This window comes from Sinohyriopsis cumingii, chromosome 7 (assembly GCF_028554795.1).
Source record: "Sinohyriopsis cumingii isolate HCF-2022 chromosome 7, ASM2855479v2, whole genome shotgun sequence".
Lineage (NCBI taxonomy): Eukaryota > Metazoa > Mollusca > Bivalvia > Unionida > Unionidae > Sinohyriopsis > Sinohyriopsis cumingii.
The window spans coordinates 6,441,317-6,458,734 of NC_142967.1; the positions used below are offsets into that span (position 1 = coordinate 6,441,317).

The 17,418-nt window shown below is 37.5% G+C and overlaps 1 protein-coding gene across 2 annotated transcripts in view; it reads right to left on the minus strand.

Annotated features, from left to right (window-relative positions):
* LOC149794681 (monocarboxylate transporter 13-like) overlaps positions 1 to 16,974 on the minus strand; it is a 48,881-nt gene extending 31,907 nt beyond the window's left edge. The window contains exon 1 of one of the 2 annotated variants that reach the window (XM_089964290.1): positions 16,739 to 16,974. The gene's annotated coding sequence lies outside the window, so the exon portion shown is untranslated. Of the gene's footprint in view, positions 1 to 7,296; positions 7,462 to 16,738 lie in introns of those variants that run through there. The other variant, XM_089964289.1, reaches the window with a different exon arrangement.
* Between the last annotated feature and the right edge of the window lie 444 nt (positions 16,975 to 17,418).

The following is a 17,418-nucleotide window of genomic DNA, read 5'->3' on the forward strand; positions in this document are numbered from 1 at the left end:
CGTGATCATTCCTCTCCTTCAATGATGACTCTAAAGATTCATCACATAGTAGCTCTCTTGGCTCAGAGTGCAGAGACGAAGCAAAGAAACGGTTACTCGTCAGACATTTTCAAACAGAAAGTCAGGATTGAACTGATCACTCATCATTACTTGTGATGAAAAAATAACAAGAAATAAAAGACAACATAAAAATCGATATCTGGGAACTTTATTACCTTTTGAACCACAGTTCGTACACTGCTTCTTGGAATCCTGTCGTATGTGCTAAAGATGAACTACCTCATCGCAAACCTCAAGACCATCAAGCTTATGCCATCAACACGGACGACAGTCATCTCCTAGGAACCCGTTGGGTAGCCGTCTACTTTCATAAAGAAGATTTTGTGGAGTATTTGGATTCGTATAGATTGCCACCTTTGGAAGACGATATCATCGACTTTATGAGAAGAAATGCTCAGACGACACGATTCAATAATGTGAAATTACAAGGCACAGATTCCATGGTGTGTGGACAATATTGTGTGTATTTTCTTCGTCAACGCAGTCTTAGATATTCTTTAGAACATTTACTGACTTATTTTGATGGTCACTCTTCTAGAAACAATGACAAAGTATATCGATAGTTTTGTGACTATTATGGTTATCTTTTGTCTTTAACTAGGAAACGTAGTGACATCAACGGCCAAATGACTTCCATTCCTGGAAGTCTAGCTTCACTTCATAACTTTGTCAACTTTGTCCAAAATAATTTGTTATTTGAAAAATGTTTGATTTGTTAGTTTTAAAAATTGTTAATTGTTGGATATTACTTATTTGAATAAAAATGTTGTGTTTTGAAAAAAGGCGTCTGTCGTTTGTTTCCTATTTTTATGATGAACCATACTCTTTGACTTTTCTCTATGCCTCATCCTCAAATCAAACTATCCTAGCTTTCCGATCCTAAACAGTGTAGGGATGTTTTCTATCGCGTCGGTGTTTGAACCATTTAAAATGGAGTATTCTCCAGTCTAACCATCCATTGTTGACTCGTCTTCCTTTGAAGATGTGTCAAGACTAGCCAAGCTGAACGAAGCTTACGTGAATTTACATAGTGTCAGGCAAAACCTGATACCGAAGCCTGCAGAGATAGAGAATGTCAGAATGTTGAAAGTGACTGAAAATCTTATAAAAAGAGCTCCTCAGAGAGGAAATGAAGAAAGAAAGGGAAGAATGGACGGAGAAGTACAGACTCCAGAAGCAGAGAGCAGCAGCAGTAGGAACCAGGCGGAGGTTTTGTTGACTGTCATGGAGACACCAAAGAGTTCTCCTTCTCTTTTCGAAGGAGCAAACCCTATCCTGCGGGAAAGCCTGCTGCCAGACGCGGACGCAATCTTAGAGAATAAAAGATTGCCATAGCTCTTCGTTCACAAAACAGCTCTTTTCCTTGCTAACCAATACTTTAGAAAAGTGATACTAATTCAATTGCCAATGGTATGTTAGTAAGTTAGAAAAAATAGAAGTGTGTATATAAGCACTTCGTGTGAATTTGTTAGAAGTGTGTATATAAGCACTTCGTTTGTTTGACATGTTAGAAGTGTGTCTATAATTACTTCGTTTTCCGTAGCTTGTCAAATAATCAGTGAGTTTGTGATTATAATTAGTGTTTGTTAGTAAAAAGTGAATTTCTTTAAAGTCCACGCGATTCATGTTTGTTGGGGTAATGGCACTGGCAATGAAAGTTTTTGTGACAAGGGATCATTACATCAGATTCTCATTCATCATTCCATTCATGCAGTGGACAGCGACGAAGCAGGACCGGCAAACCAGCAGCGGTGAATGAGCGGGAAAAGCAAGAAACACGTGCGTTAGGAGTACAGAACAAAGAATGTACCCACAGCACTGGAATTAGTAGAGTAAAATACTCTAATGCTTAATAACTGCCCTTCACTAAAACAACGTTGCTGATTTGAAATACCTACATGACCGGCAAAGAGGAAAGAAGGTAGCAGCTCTTAACTGGCGACCATCTGACAGAGAGTGCGGGGAGGAAGTAGCTCTACGGAAGCACTCCACCTGAACCCTGTATACCAACGGAGGGCAAGCTGTGAGAAGCGCACCTCTGAAACCTTGTCTGTGTTATTGGGAATTATACAACCAGCTGAGCGATGAAAGAACGAAATCGCAGAATCTAAATGGGAAGTTTACTACCGGCCGTCCACCGAGGTGCCAGAAAGATTTATGCGAGAACCTTCGGACCGCATCAGCTACCTACACCGGTTAACTTGCAGCTCCAGAACGATAGCAGTCTATGAAGAAAAGATGGAAGAAATATAAGATTGCTACCATTGCCTTAATGTACACGGCTTTCAATTGGCAGAAAGCCGTATTTGATAATACTCTAAATTTGACCTTATTTGGTACCGCCGTCAAATTTTTTTATACTTTTAATTATATCCATGCGTGATTTTAACTTCTACAGGTCATTCTGACTTAACTGATTGGTTTATTTATTAGAATATTGAAAGTACACTTTGTACACTAAATTCAAACTTGTCCGTAAAAATTTATTCAAAATTGATAACTCATTTTATTTGATCAATTGCAGAGGTGGCTTACACATTATTGGTATTTTTATTGTCCATTAGCACAACTGGACTCAGTCTGAAATAAGTACGGCCTAGCGTTTCAGGAAGTACACAACATCCATGGCTGGCTTGCCGAGTGCCTTTTCCTCCTTCACCACGCTCGGATATCGTACACGTGGCAAGATGTGGAACGATTTCCACTTGCCACACGACCAGGTGTCCTAATGTGACGTCATCGCTGCCGACCAATCGCAGCGGACGTTGCATACTGCTTGGGTTGACACCTGGGGCAGTTTAAATGCAAACCAAAACTTGACTAACATGAGTGCGTGCTTTCACTGTTCCCACTCATGTAAGAGCCTTACATTTAGGTTGTTAACAACAAAATGCTTCTACAATCTAACGGCTACAGTCAAAAAGTACTCCGTGAGTACATAAATGCCTGGGGGATGTGGCACCATTCCTTCCCCCAGGAGTAATTAATAAGGTGCCTTTGGCACCATTAAGCAGAGGTACATGTCTATTGCAGACGCACACCTCTATAATTCAAGTGAAGAAGAAGAAGAATGGCAATGAAAGTTTTTGTGACAAGGGATGTTTTCCTTCATGTCCGTGCATGACCGATATAAAGGTTAACGCTCGTCATTCTGGCTACCCGTCGTTGATTCATCAACATTGAAGATGAGTAACAGAACAGCAAAGTTACTGGAGCTCCAAATGCACCTGGAGTATGTCAGCCGTTTATTAGATGAACTGGCTAGGGAGGCGACACAGGAGGAAGCCAGGAAAGAAGATGACGAAAAGGAAAAGACGAAGAAAGAAGAAGAGGAACAATTTTTTCTCACATAATGCTAAGACAGAGCTGTGAAGTTAAGCCTGTCGTCCCACAAATAGAGGTCTGGGACCAAGAATTGCAGAGGCAAGAGCGGGAGCCTTAGCGGCCTCAGGAGGAAAGAAGGCAACATCCACGTGTCCAGAACAGGAGAAGGAGGGAAGTATTCGCTATCCATCCGATGAAGACTGGGAAAGTGAAGCCAATCAACCTCCCTCAGCGCTCCCAACCACACGAATCAATTGGGAGCAGAATTGGAGCCGGAGATGTGTCCGTGGTGCCAGACCCAGAAGATTTAACCATTAGCCAGTTGCATTTGGAGCTATAAAAAGCAGCCCTTTTCAGGGCTACCCCAATACTCTAGAAAAGAGAATATTCAAATTGCCAATTTGAGATAGTGAGGGATAGTGTGATTATAAACACTCACTCATTTACTGATGTGTGTGTGTGTGTGTGTGTGTGTGTGTGTGTGTTTGTATGAGCTCACGTACGTTTGTGTGGATAGTAGAGTGTGTGTTTGCATAAGTGATCATACGCTTGTGTGGATAGTAGAATTTTGGGGTTTGTAAGCGTTCGCGCACGTTTGTGTTAATAGTAGAGAGTGTGGTTATTTCCCTTCCTTTCTGTGTAGATTGTATATTTGAGTTGTTGTTTCTTTTCTCCTTCCCGTGTGTGGATAGTAATATTGTGGTTATTGATAGTATATTTTGGTTTTGTTTTTTCTATTTCCCGTGTGTGGATAGTATATTTGGTTTTGGTTTTTTGCTCTTCATCTCTGTGTTGATAGTTTATTAGTGGTTAGGTTTTTCTTCTTCCCGTGTGTGGATGGTATATTAGTTTTTTTTTCTCCTTCCCGTGTGTGTGCATAGTATAATTGTGATTGTTTTTTCTCCTTCCCCTGTGTGGATAGTATATTTGGGTTTTGTGGATAGCATAGTAAGAATTTGTTTTTTCTCCTTCCCGTGTGTGAATAGTAAGTAGATCATATGTGAAGTGAGTGTAAGGAGTGTTTCCTATAAAGTCAAAGCGTTCGTAGTTCGCGCTACACTAAAACAGAAGCTATTATATTATCCCCACATAATCGAACTGACATAGATTACCCATCACTATACCTACAAGGGAAATTATTAGTATTCGCCAAGGTAACCAAACCCTTAGGAATGTACCTTGATCAAAACATTACATGGAAACGCCACATTAAATAGCTCACCCGCAAATGTAAAACTGATCTAAACCTACTAAGAAACCTCAAGGGTACTACGTGGGGGGCCAATCAAGAAACCCTTTTAACATCATACATGTCACTTATAAGATCCAAACTAGATTATGGATGCCAATTCTATGCATCAGCCAAACAAACAACACTTAACAAACTAGATTCCATACAATATAAGGCACTAACCATTTGCACTGGAACACTAAACTCAACCTCCCTAGAGGAGCTCTAAATTCTCACAAGAGAACTATCACTGAAACTAAGATGAAATGAAAACATATTAAGATATGCCGCACGAGTTTCAATTCACAAAACTAGCCACCCCACGAGGAGAATTATACAACAAAGTCATATCCCTTTCAACAGAAAATTAGTACCACAACCACCCGGTGCAAACAAAATACGTGAGATAACCAAAGATCTTTTCCTACCCACACTGCAAGCTGAGCAATGTAATTACCCCGACCCAACACCTTGGACCGGAGATAACCCAAATTGCAATAGAACAGCCCTTACTTATGGCAACAAACTAGACCAGACACATGATATTAGGACCAAAGTATTAGCCGAATTTGAAGAAAGATACATACGGTACACCAAGATATACACCCATCGCTGAAAAATTACAAATCCGAACTAAACGTCAGCAGCAATAGGAATCCCTGAAACAAACACAGACTCTGGAGCAAGATTACCCGACACCTGCTCCAATTACACAGCCAAATTCTGGGCCATCGTGGAAGCCCTAAAATGGATCCAACTAACAAAGATTAAAAAAGCAGTTATCATTTGCGACTCTCTTAACGTCATCAACTCGATCAAATCAAACCACTCTATCACAAGAAGCAACTTTCTGATGGAAACCAATCTCTTAAACAACTACTACATAGCAAACACAATATAGAGTTCGTGTGGGTGCCCTCCCACATCGGACTAACAGGTAGCGATAAAGCAGATCGAGTAGCTAAACAACATATACATGAACCTAACTCAGTAGCGTTATATTACAGCGTCCAAGAATTGTACATTATTATCAGAATTAAAATCGACAATAAGTGGCAACAACTGTGGAATAGCAGCCAAAAAGGATGCAAGCTATACTCCATATTAAACAAGGTCACAAGACATAACAAACCACCACAACTCGTTAGAAGTCAGGACCAAAAACGTATCAATAGGATAATAATAGGCGAAACCAAATTAGCCACCAGCTATCGGAAATGTTTGACAACCACCACAAACTCAAATGGCAAATGCCCATACTGCCCACTCCAAGAAGACTTACATGTATTTAACATCTGCCATAAGCATAGAACTCAAAGAATTAGGTTTAGGACTAAACAAAAACAATAGGGACCCCACCGACCTCACCTGAATTCCTTAAAGAACAAAACCTAAATAAAAACAATACTTACCAAAATATCATAAATTTCTTTACCGACATTGGGGAAAATGGTGGGATTTAAACAAAAGAACAAATAAATACCAATCAATAAATCAAACTATTAGCCAGGCTAACAAACTTAAAATTAGAGAACAAATAAGTTCACATGTCTTTGACATGTCTTAAGAGACTTGAGTACACGGCAAAGATATCTGTATTATTAAAATAGATCCAGCCTGAAATAAAAAACATCACATAAATAAAACAAATAGAAACAATTATCCAAACTAGTAGAAAGGCTAATAAACTTAAATCTAGGGAATAAATAAGATCAGATGTCTTTGAAATGTCATATCGACTCGAATATTCGGCAAATATATCTGTCTTATTAAATAGATTTAGCCTGGAAAAAAATTATATCACATAAATAAAACAAAATAGAAACAATTATCCAAACTAGTAGACAGGCTAATAAACTAAAAACTAGGGAATAAATAAGATCATATGTCTTTGAAATGTCATAGCGACTCGAATGTTCGGCAACAAATAATCAATCTTATTAAAATAGATTTAGCCTGAAAATAACAATAACAACATAATAATAGCTTCATCAATAAAACTAGGAAAATAAATCAAACAACCCTAAAACTCACCCATATGGGGGGGGGGGGTGAGAAAAAAATTTCGAAGACAAATATATATTTTTTTTAAATAATTTTTTTTTAAAAATTATTTGTATTTTTTTCTTCTTTATTATTAACTATTTTCCATGGGGACCAAAATCATGCAACATAAAATTAAGGACGCTAACATCTTTTCATACTGCTAGGTGACCGCAAATTATCTGTAGTACAATCAACGCTATGGCACTAAGGCACAGCCTCGCCTTCAGGCATAACAAAAATTAACCACCTAAATAAGACCCCAAAACAACTAAAATATCTAAGGTGGTTTACAAAACCCAAGACCATCAGGCCACGCTGCAGAAGGCGGAAAAGTCTAACAAGATAAGAGAACTTACTATAACCCCCAAATTAATACATATAAGATGGTCCAACTGCAAGGACCATCAGGCCCAGCTGCACAAAACAACACACCAAACAGCCTAGGAAGGCTCCAGATAACCATAAGTAAAAGGGTGAACAAAACCAAAATCACCCCTTCCAAATCAGACAAACTGGAAACAGTTTTAATAACCCTACAGACTATCACTAAGCGGTCACTGGTACGGTTCTATCCTTAATTAAAACAGCACAGAATATTTCTTCAATATATTTCAAAATTCCGTCATGAGACTTACTGCAACCTTGTGACAAGGGGGTCAAAAATAAATATCCTGGATACACCAAGGTGCCTTCCCGACGCACAGGCTCCTCCCTGACCGAACTTTCTTCCTTGCCACTTCCAGACATAAAATTAATTAATGTGCCTAGCACATATTAATTACTTGAAGGGAGAGGCACTTTTTCCTCTCTTCATGAACAAAGAACTAAAATACCTAGGTCTCCCGATGTGACGTCATAGTGGCGACCAACAAAATTCCCGATGTGACGTCATAGTGGCGACCAATCGCTACTAGCGTCACATACTACTAGGTCGACACCAGGCTCAGTAAACGCAAACTGAATTACCACCTCTAACACGAGTGAGTGCTGAGACTATCCCCACTAGAGTGCAGCCTTACATCCAGGTCGCTAGGGTCTATGAAGCCAGTCATATTGACCCAAGACCTGTCGGCCTCAATTAAATAGTGCCTTCTATGCACAGTAATGACTGGGGAATGTGAAACCGTTCCGCTCCCCATGACCAATTAAAAAGTCTGTTTCGGATATTAAACAGACGTGCATGCCCGTATGGGCGATTACGTGTATAATTTAAATATGATGATGATGATTGTCCGCGCAATTCCACACAGAATAAAAAGGATCACCATAGAGTTGTTTAACAAGTTGAAGGACAGTTGGTACTAGATGGTGGATGCCGCTTATGTAGTGGAAAGGCTACAACATGAATGGAGGTATCCAGTTACCAAAGACTTTGTGACAAGTCAAGTGACGAGCCTGAAAATAGCCAGGGATCTGGTACAATGCATGATCGAAGAGGAAGTAGAAAAGTTACGAGGCTTCATTCAGCCAACATACGTGAGAGTGGGCACCTTGAAGGAGGGCCTTGATAATGTGATGAAAGTAAGATTTTTTTAGAAGACATATTGAATTGGACAGAGTGGTCTTTTGTGAAGTGGGGACTGGACCAACTAAAGAAAACAGAAGAACTGATGAGAAAAAGAAGTGAATAAGATAAAAGACAGGTGGTCTAAAGAAAGAAAGGACAAAGAAAACAGAAAGAAAAAAGAGGAGTTTGAGAGACTAAATGAAAACTGGATGAAGGTGCAGGAGAAGTTTAAATCGATGGGCCATCCTGACTGGATGCCCAAGAAAGAGAAAAAGAAAAAGAAAGCAATGATTGACAGTGAGGAAATGGTGGAAGAACTGGAGATAATAGAAGAACCAAAAGGCATTTTTCAGGGCCACTCATATCCCACGAAATGATTTGCTTTCTTGCCGAAATTTCTTTTTAGTTAGTTGTACAATTGTTTGTATAATGTCTATTGTCTGTGCTATCTCTGTCTCTGTCCCGCCAGTCCCGTTCCCGCCAAGCGTTCTATGTCCCCCCCCCCCCCGCTCTTTGGTCGATTGAGGTCAGCTCCTTGCAACATTGTTACCCATCTTTAGTACTGTGACGTCACCTTACCTGTTCCATTCCTATTGTCCGTATATAACTCCTCAACCTTTTATCCCCTATACAGGCCCAAGACCTTTTTGACTGGGTTTTCCATTGTCCGTATAAATATTGTCCGTATACAGGCCCGGGGATTCTGTAATGTATTTTCCCCACTGTCCGTATATCTCCCCCCCCCCCCGCCACTACTCACATTAATATAATCTAAAATGTCTTGGTCTGAATTCGTTATAATTCCAACTTAATGCTGTTAGCTCAAATTAAAACCTAAACACAACAATAAGACTGATTCTGCTTGGGATTTGAAGGCAAGAATAAAAAATCCTAACGTGAGCAAGATTATATACCTATCTACTTGACCTAGGTCGTAATTGCCATTCTGGACGTTTCTAGGATCAGAATCAAGACTATACCTTTAACAAAAGTTGAAGTAAACATGTTACAATTGATAGTGATCTGAAATCCAGTCATAGAGAAATATTAGCTATTTATTATGTTGTTTACAAAATAAATGCCACAGGTTAGGTACACCATTAACTTGATTATGTACATAACATATAATCATTAAGAAAAGACAACAATAATACAAATATAAACATACATAACAAATATTAAGTAGAACGTGTCTCATGATACCAGCTCTGCGATAAGCTTCTTCATTTTGTCCATTCTAGACAACTGTGCCACCATATGAGATGTCATTTACACTCAACTGAACTGGGTGAATATCCAAGCTCGAATAAGATAACATAATAATGCTTTATTTCTAACCAAACGATCCATACATTTCAGTTAAAATATATATGTATTTATACATCGAAGATCAGAGATATCTTATGTACAACCGTACAGAACACATATGCAACCACTGAATGTGTCTGTGATTGTTGAAAACAAAATTATGTAAAACAATTAAAAAAACTCGTTTGTTCAAACTATCTAGCATAGTTCCACAAAGATTGCAAGACACAGTTCTGAAGATATTCTCATTAAGTCTTCCAACTAAATCAATTTTAGATTACAAAAATGGTGTAGGCACTGTTCCATCCTAGAAAACTTCATAGTAAACTCAAAATAGTGTTTTAACCAAGAACTAATTATTTTAAAATAAACTTTCACTAACGTCGTTGGCCTATATGGACCACGTGATGTTTATCTCAAGCTCTTTCATACATCGACTTTAGAATTATTATTTAAAAGAGTATGCATTTATACATGGCTCATTATAAGAAGACAAAAACCATTTTATAGGATCTTAAAAATAAAATCGTCATTTCCTAGATGATTTTTACAAAAATTATTATGAATTATAGTTTATGTACTTAACATTATGTCTGTTTGAATATATGTGTACATGGGTAGATATGGGCGTACGCTGATTGTGAAATCATGTTTTGCGTGTTTGTTTATTTAGCTACACTCTTGAAATAACGAATTATTATTATCATTATTATTATTATTATTATTATTATTATTATACTCTAATTCAGCACCAAAAAAATGTATTCATTTACTGGACAAAGACTAGTGGTAAATCATTATCGCTTCTTTGAAATTATCAAGACCCCAACTCCGTACACAAACTGGGCAAGAGACGATGAATCCAGGTATGTAACAAAACTTGGTGGCTGGATCTATTCTTATCCCAGATAATAGATCCCGTGGCCACAAATTTCCTTCTTTTATGTTTCTTTCTTTTGCCAGGAGGGTGGCAAAACATGTACGTCATTGGGGGGAGGGCAGGGGCCATTCCCCCCTCTCCGAATTTGTATGAGCTGTAAAATTGCTGTAGCATATATACGAAAATTAACAAGCCCGTCAAGTTTTGCCACCCCACCAAAAAAAAATTGAAATGACGTCCCTGCTATTACTATCTCTCTAATCTGTTATTCAGCCTAAGCCAGCGCGTTGATATTTGCATGAATCAAGTTTTGCTCCACCCAACTAAGTTTTTCCCCCTCCCCCTTGAAAAAGTTGAAATGACGTCCCTGGGTCCCAAGTGTGCGTGAATATGTTCTATAAAGACACAATGTATGTATGTATGTATGTATGTATGTATGTCTGTATGTATCTGTGTGTGTGTGTGTGTGTGTGTGTGTGTGTGTGTGTGTGTGTTGAATAACGCATGCATCATGCATGTGTGTATGTTTGTATGCATGAGTGTTTAAGGGATGGAATAAATATTAATTAATTTCAGCTCTTAAAGCCGTCAATTTTAAAATAATCAAGTGATGACTTATTCGCAAAGGAAAGCATTTGTTTAAAAGAAGGGTCTCTGTATACATCCCTTTCCCTTGATTATGATCCATATTCTGACAATTTTAATTGATCTAATGTGTGGACCTCCTCCCTCCGGCTTTCCATCCACGTTTCAATGTTTGCATGACAAACTAGCACAGGAATCACGCTTTCTGTATTCACGTAAGAATTGAAAGAAAAATTCGTTTCCTCTGCCAGACACCATTAATTTTGAGTGAATAATTATGCGTTTAAAGCACGTTAATATAGTCGAATGCGTTATTGTAACAAACATCATCATACAAGCATACCCGACAGAAACGAAAATAAGTCTTACTTTTTATTCGAACTGTACAGTAATCGTATTAGTAATCTGTTTCCATGGCAACCAGACTAGTGACAGTGGGTTTCGTGAAAGACAGGCTATTATATCTATCTTAAGCAGCTTATTGGAAGTATGCTACTTATCAATTCGACGCCAAAGGCGTTGTTACCAGCTTAGTATACTTCCATTATTAGAATTAGGTAAAATAGTTGTCTCGGTCTTCATTTTCTTGGGCTAAGTGACTTAGAAGCAGTATACAACCCTGAATTGGTCACTTGTAATTTTATTGATGGGATAAGCACTCCACATGCGTTCAGTCGTCATCGTTGTTGTCATTCTTGTCGTTGTTTTTGTCGTCAATTAGTCTAAGTGTACTAGAAGAGCGAAGTCCATAAATTTTACAGTTCTATTGATCGACACGTCGCACATATAGGATTTCTGTACAGTTGGCATACTGACAGAAAGTGTTGCGTTATCGTCCTATTCTATTATTTGTGTCTCTTTTATGTTCCATTTCATTAAATTATTTAGAGCAAAATATTTAATACTTAACAGTGTTTTGGTTGAAGCAGACCGATTTCGTGTGTAGCATCTACCAACGCAGATTGTACACGTCCTTCCATACCCACCCCTCTGCCACCGTTTAAGCTCTTTGTATGCTGACTGATGGTGGCTGTGCCGTTGTTTGGTATGCTTAAATTCTGTACTTACTTATATATATTCCGGTTTTCACTTCATTCATTTTAATCACATAACCTTCATCATTTTATCTGTATCACAAGGGATGTAAACGGTTTCCGGGAATAACAAGTTTTCCCCCTGCAAGGTTCATGACTACCATCACACAATACGATCTATTTTACAGTCTGTATTCTTGTATTTCTTTTTTTTAGACATCGGACTCGAGACTACCTCTTCTGATCCATCAACCTTGTGTAACTAAAAGGAGAGTTTCAGCATCAGATAGTTTTCTATGTTCTTCCAAATGTAGAATAATCACCAGAAGTGTTAATAACTTTTATGGTAAAGCTTTACATTAATAAAAAGTTGCTGGGCAAAATTGTCAATATTTACACAAATCTATAACGACATGGAGCCACACTAACCGAAATTCAAAGTAGGAAGAAGAGGGAATAGTTTAGTGTGTAAAACATAATTATATTATCCTACCAGACTTCCTAAAAGAGTATCCGAAGGTGATGCATTGGTATGTGCCATAGGATATTACATGACTATAGCGTTAGCATCATCAACCGGGTGTGTGTGTGTGTGTGTGTGTGTGTGTGTGTGATTTGGATTTTTACCGTAGCTTTAACAATTTGTCAGTCATATCGCTACGATGTCTGCAGTGTGGCAGTTTATAGTGATATTTAGTACTGGGGCATCATGCCGCAGACATGTAGCATGATGTTCCACCCAGACACATTATCTTGACACCAGGCCGACCAGTCCTAACACTAACTTCTTAATACTGAGAACCAAGCGAGGCAGCTGTTGGTACCATTTTTGTAAGTCTTTTATATTGCTAGGCCGGGGATCAAACCCACGACCTCTCGCATCTGAGGCGGAAGCTCTAACCACTAGGCCACCGGAGCGGTTATCATCAACCGAAACGAAATACGAAAGGTAATCGATAGAACTTTAAATGTTTAATGCAAAATATAAACAGGAATTCAGTCAAGATGCAAATTTGATAACGCCAATTTAACATTATAAATGAACAGGAACCAGCCAATAACAGAACGAATATGCATATAATTAACTAATGTGAAAAAAATGTATTTTTAACGTTCAAAATAAAAATAATATATACTTTTGTACGTTCTTAAATGCATGGAAAGATCATCCGCGGAGACTCTCCAAACATAACACTGACAATGTAAACATAAACAGGTACAAGCAAAACATTAGATTCAACTTGAGGCGTTTTTACTTGGACGTTTTCTTCATGTTTTATACTATTAGGCATAAATGTAATAAAATTCTTTTTTAGGATTAGGGCATCCTTTCTGTTTAAAAGCCACATAAATACTGGAAAAAGCTGTAAAACAAATAGATTGTAACCAGCATAAACACTAACATTCATTGCAAAGGATATATTATTTCTACTTTATTAATTTTAAGTCTCTTAAAATCATCTGGGTTATATTGCTGGGTTTCTCTCAAGTAGCACCAGGATGAGACGAAAAAATATGGAGCAAAAACATTTTTTTAAATGGTCAGCCAAATCATATTTCAGCCAAATAACCGTATGTTTTTCATATGTTCTCTTCGTACCCTGTAGACAAAATTGTGTTTATTCTCTATCCATTTGCATCGATAGAATTAAGTAAAAACGATCACTACTCTATGTAAATGCAAACCCACTTTCCAATGCAAAACCGATAAATGATAGCTGCTGTAGATGCCATTATTCTAATTGATTGCTACAAATTTATATTCGGTTGTCAGGTTCAATTTTTAATTGTTAGGTGGGATAGATGGATTAAAAAGATGAACTAGATAAATCCCAAATAATACAATGTTACTGACTTCCGCATATTATGTATGGTCTTCTTATCACTCTAACTGGCCCCGAGTGATCTAAAGCGCTCACTGTTACGGATCACTGACATCTCACCTCTGTCTGCGTGAGTTCGAGTCTCGAATTCAGCCAATGTGGGTATGTGAGAAAGCTTGCCATTAGCTTCTCGTTTGTCGGTGGTTCTTTCCCGGGTTTTTCCCAGGTTCTTCCTCCACCATTAATACTGGCCGACATGTATAGCCTATCTTGTGCTAAAAAATGACGTTAAACCCTACAACAATAACTTTTCACTCTAACGAAGCTCTTTGTCTTCATCCTTAATTTAAATGTATAAATAACACGTTGATTTTTTTATTACCCATTATCCAATTTAATTGTTAAATCTTGTAATCTGTTCTAAGTCAAAAATGGATGTGTGAAGCATAGGTTGAAACAGAATGTCCAGTACAAGTCCGAGTTCTTTGTTAGATTCTATTTTTAAAGTGTACGCGGCAAACGTTGATGGCGTGTCAATCCATAACCAGCATGCAATGTTTTGGGTGTAATTGCAGGTTCATGGACGTACGATCTTTTAATTAATCCCCTCTTTTGATTATTTGTTTTTCGAAATTAGTAATATATGAAAGACTTCCATGTCACACACCTTATCAATACATTATCAATATTCCTTACTTTGAAAAATAATAAATTGAACATGTACTTTAGATCCATGCAGTGGTACAATTGTCTCTTTGGATTCCGTTTTGTAATGATTAATTCCCTGTTGCAATTCATCCATTTTAGTGCTAAATCCAAGACTTGTTAAGCCCTTAACTGTGTTAAATTAGTTGAATTCATAGTTTTTCTTCGTAAACGATTTATTCTCAATTATTTAACTCCGTTTTTCGTTCGTTTCATCCAAAATGTTTTTTAGTCAATTATACCCTGTACTACATATGAATTATTAACTAGTTCTTGGTCAATATAATCTTTTATACTTGTTTTTGATTGTTCTGTTCCAACAGTAAATTCATCTGTGGGAATTGGTATTGTCTGATCATTTAACACTGTGTTGTTTAAATCAGTGATAGACAAGATGAAATATTTTCCTTTTTTCTTCTAGCTATTTCGATTAAATCTTTCTTCTTTTGCTACTCTGACAAAGCATCCATATTATCCAAGTTATTAATACTGGTCTTAAAATCGTTAATTAACTTCTTAGCCCCTTGCTCGTTTTGTTTAATTTCATTATTCAACAGTTGTTCAATATTTTGTGCAATTGTTCTTGGCTAATATGTCAACTGATAAAGTTTTCCACAGATTTATTTATTTTCACCGTGTCTCTGTTTATCCTCTGTTCAATGGGCAGTAAGCACTAAATATCGGTTTATTATTTCTCTCGCTTTTTCTCGTACGGTTTGAAGGATTTATTTGACATTTGAAAATCTCTAGTAATATGTCATGTGACCTAAAACCTCATTTCTTTTGTCCATCTACTTAGCATGGGCTCAACGTACAGTGATGGACAGATAATGTAGATAACTTCATCAAATTGATTAATGCTATAAATAAGCAGTGATATACTGTAATCTATAGTGAAATCAGAGAAATATACCTGTACTTTATGACAAGTAATGGAATCATTACGAATACCTGATGTCTGATTAATTTATCAAAGGACGTCGCCCGTAACGGATAGCAAGCCTACGAGAAAACAATAAGTTATTTTAATCACCTGAGTAGAAGTAAATTACGGACTCTCAAACCCAAAACATAACGCATATTTGATATATTCCATAAGTTTATCTTACTGGACGGATGTGCTCCATGACCTCAGTCTGTTTTGTTCTATGTCGGTTTATATGATGTGTGCCGAGGTCGACGTAACATGGAAATTAAATTTTCAGTCATATCATATGCATTTTTGAGGGGAGGGGTAACATGCGGTGATAAAATTCGCGTTTCAAAGCAGTTGCATGTAAACTAGTATAATTAATACTATATGATAAACTCGCCCAAAAATTCGGTCTATCAGGTTATACCTCAAATGTACTGATTACAAAATCCTGTTATCTAATAATATAATAACAGATAAATAATTGGCATATAAATCCTCCTCAGGCCATTGACTCACGCACACTACAGTGCTTTGTATTCTGTATGGGAAGTCATGTCCAAACCCTCGCACATGATTCATATATTGTTTTGTTTTCAAAATGGAAAGTCCTGTCCAAGCTCTCTCACAAGATTCATACATTCTTTTGTTTTCTAAATGGAATGTCCTGTCCAAGCCCTCGCACATGATTAGTACATTGTTTTGTTTTCTAAATGGAAAGTCCTGTCCAAGCCCTCGCACATGATTAGTACATTGTTTTGTTTTCTACATTCGAAGTCCTGTCCAATTACTCGCACATGATTAGTACATTGTTTTGTTTTCTACATTCGAAGTCCTGTCCAATTACTCAAACACGATAAATCGCTTTTGTATGTTACATTATGATGTTTAATTAACCATATAGCTATTTTAACCTTTACTCAAACAGCTTTGTAGATTCATATAGCGTTATAACATTAGCAAATACTATAGTCAGGTCTGGCAAGCTATGTGTAGATTCATATAGCGTTATAACATTAGCAAATACTATAGTCAGTTTTGGCAAGCTATGTGAGTTGGGATAAGCGCTGTGACTATGTTCACTGGCAAATGACCCCCAACCCACTCACTTTAGTACCAGGAAATAGAGCAAAGATGATATGGGCGCTGTGTATCTCTTTCATTTATCTTAAATGTGGCCGCATGACCCGATCATCCTTGAAAGTTGTCATCCAGGAAATGCAGATGGGTTAATTAGTAATGTTTATTTTAAGTGAACGCCACTAGGATCCATAATGATAGAAACCTTGTTAATAAATAGAAATGAAAGATCTAAGACTTACATTGTGTTCTGTACAAATTTAGGGCAGTCGTCTTGTTAAATTTCCAATGATCACATCCAGGAAGTACGAACAGCATGATTACGCTTATACCGTTAATGTCTTAAATTAAAGTAGTGTCCCACTGCGAGAAAGTACATCGAAGTAGAAAAAAACAGTTCCACACATAAAGCTGCTGTGCTGCTACCACTACTACTAATGTAGGGGGGGCGTCAGCGTCGGTTCTATGTATAGTCAGCATGTCGCTTCCTGCTGATAATTTCTACTCTCGATAATCGATAGCGAACCAGCAGCTTACATTTAAGGATAGGCAGGTTAGGCAGTCAGCCACAGGCAACGATGAATCAGGGACACCAATACACAGTCACTACCACTGATACCGATGCTGTTCAAGTATTGAACAGTTAATGCAAATAATCTCGCTGTAGTGGTTCATACAAATCACCGCATATTACATTAAATATAGAACAGACAGTCCTAGCTTTTCACAGAGAAAGACCATGAGTGACAATGCCTAACTACTTTCCAATATAACTAGAACAAATGGATTGTATATATGCATTTGATTGTCCCTTATTCAGTGAGAAAAGAAAATTGAATTTTTTTTTTTGAAGAATAGAAACTGAAGACACTGAATAAAGATTATATTCTTCCATACCAAAGAGCGATGGATGAAAGACAAG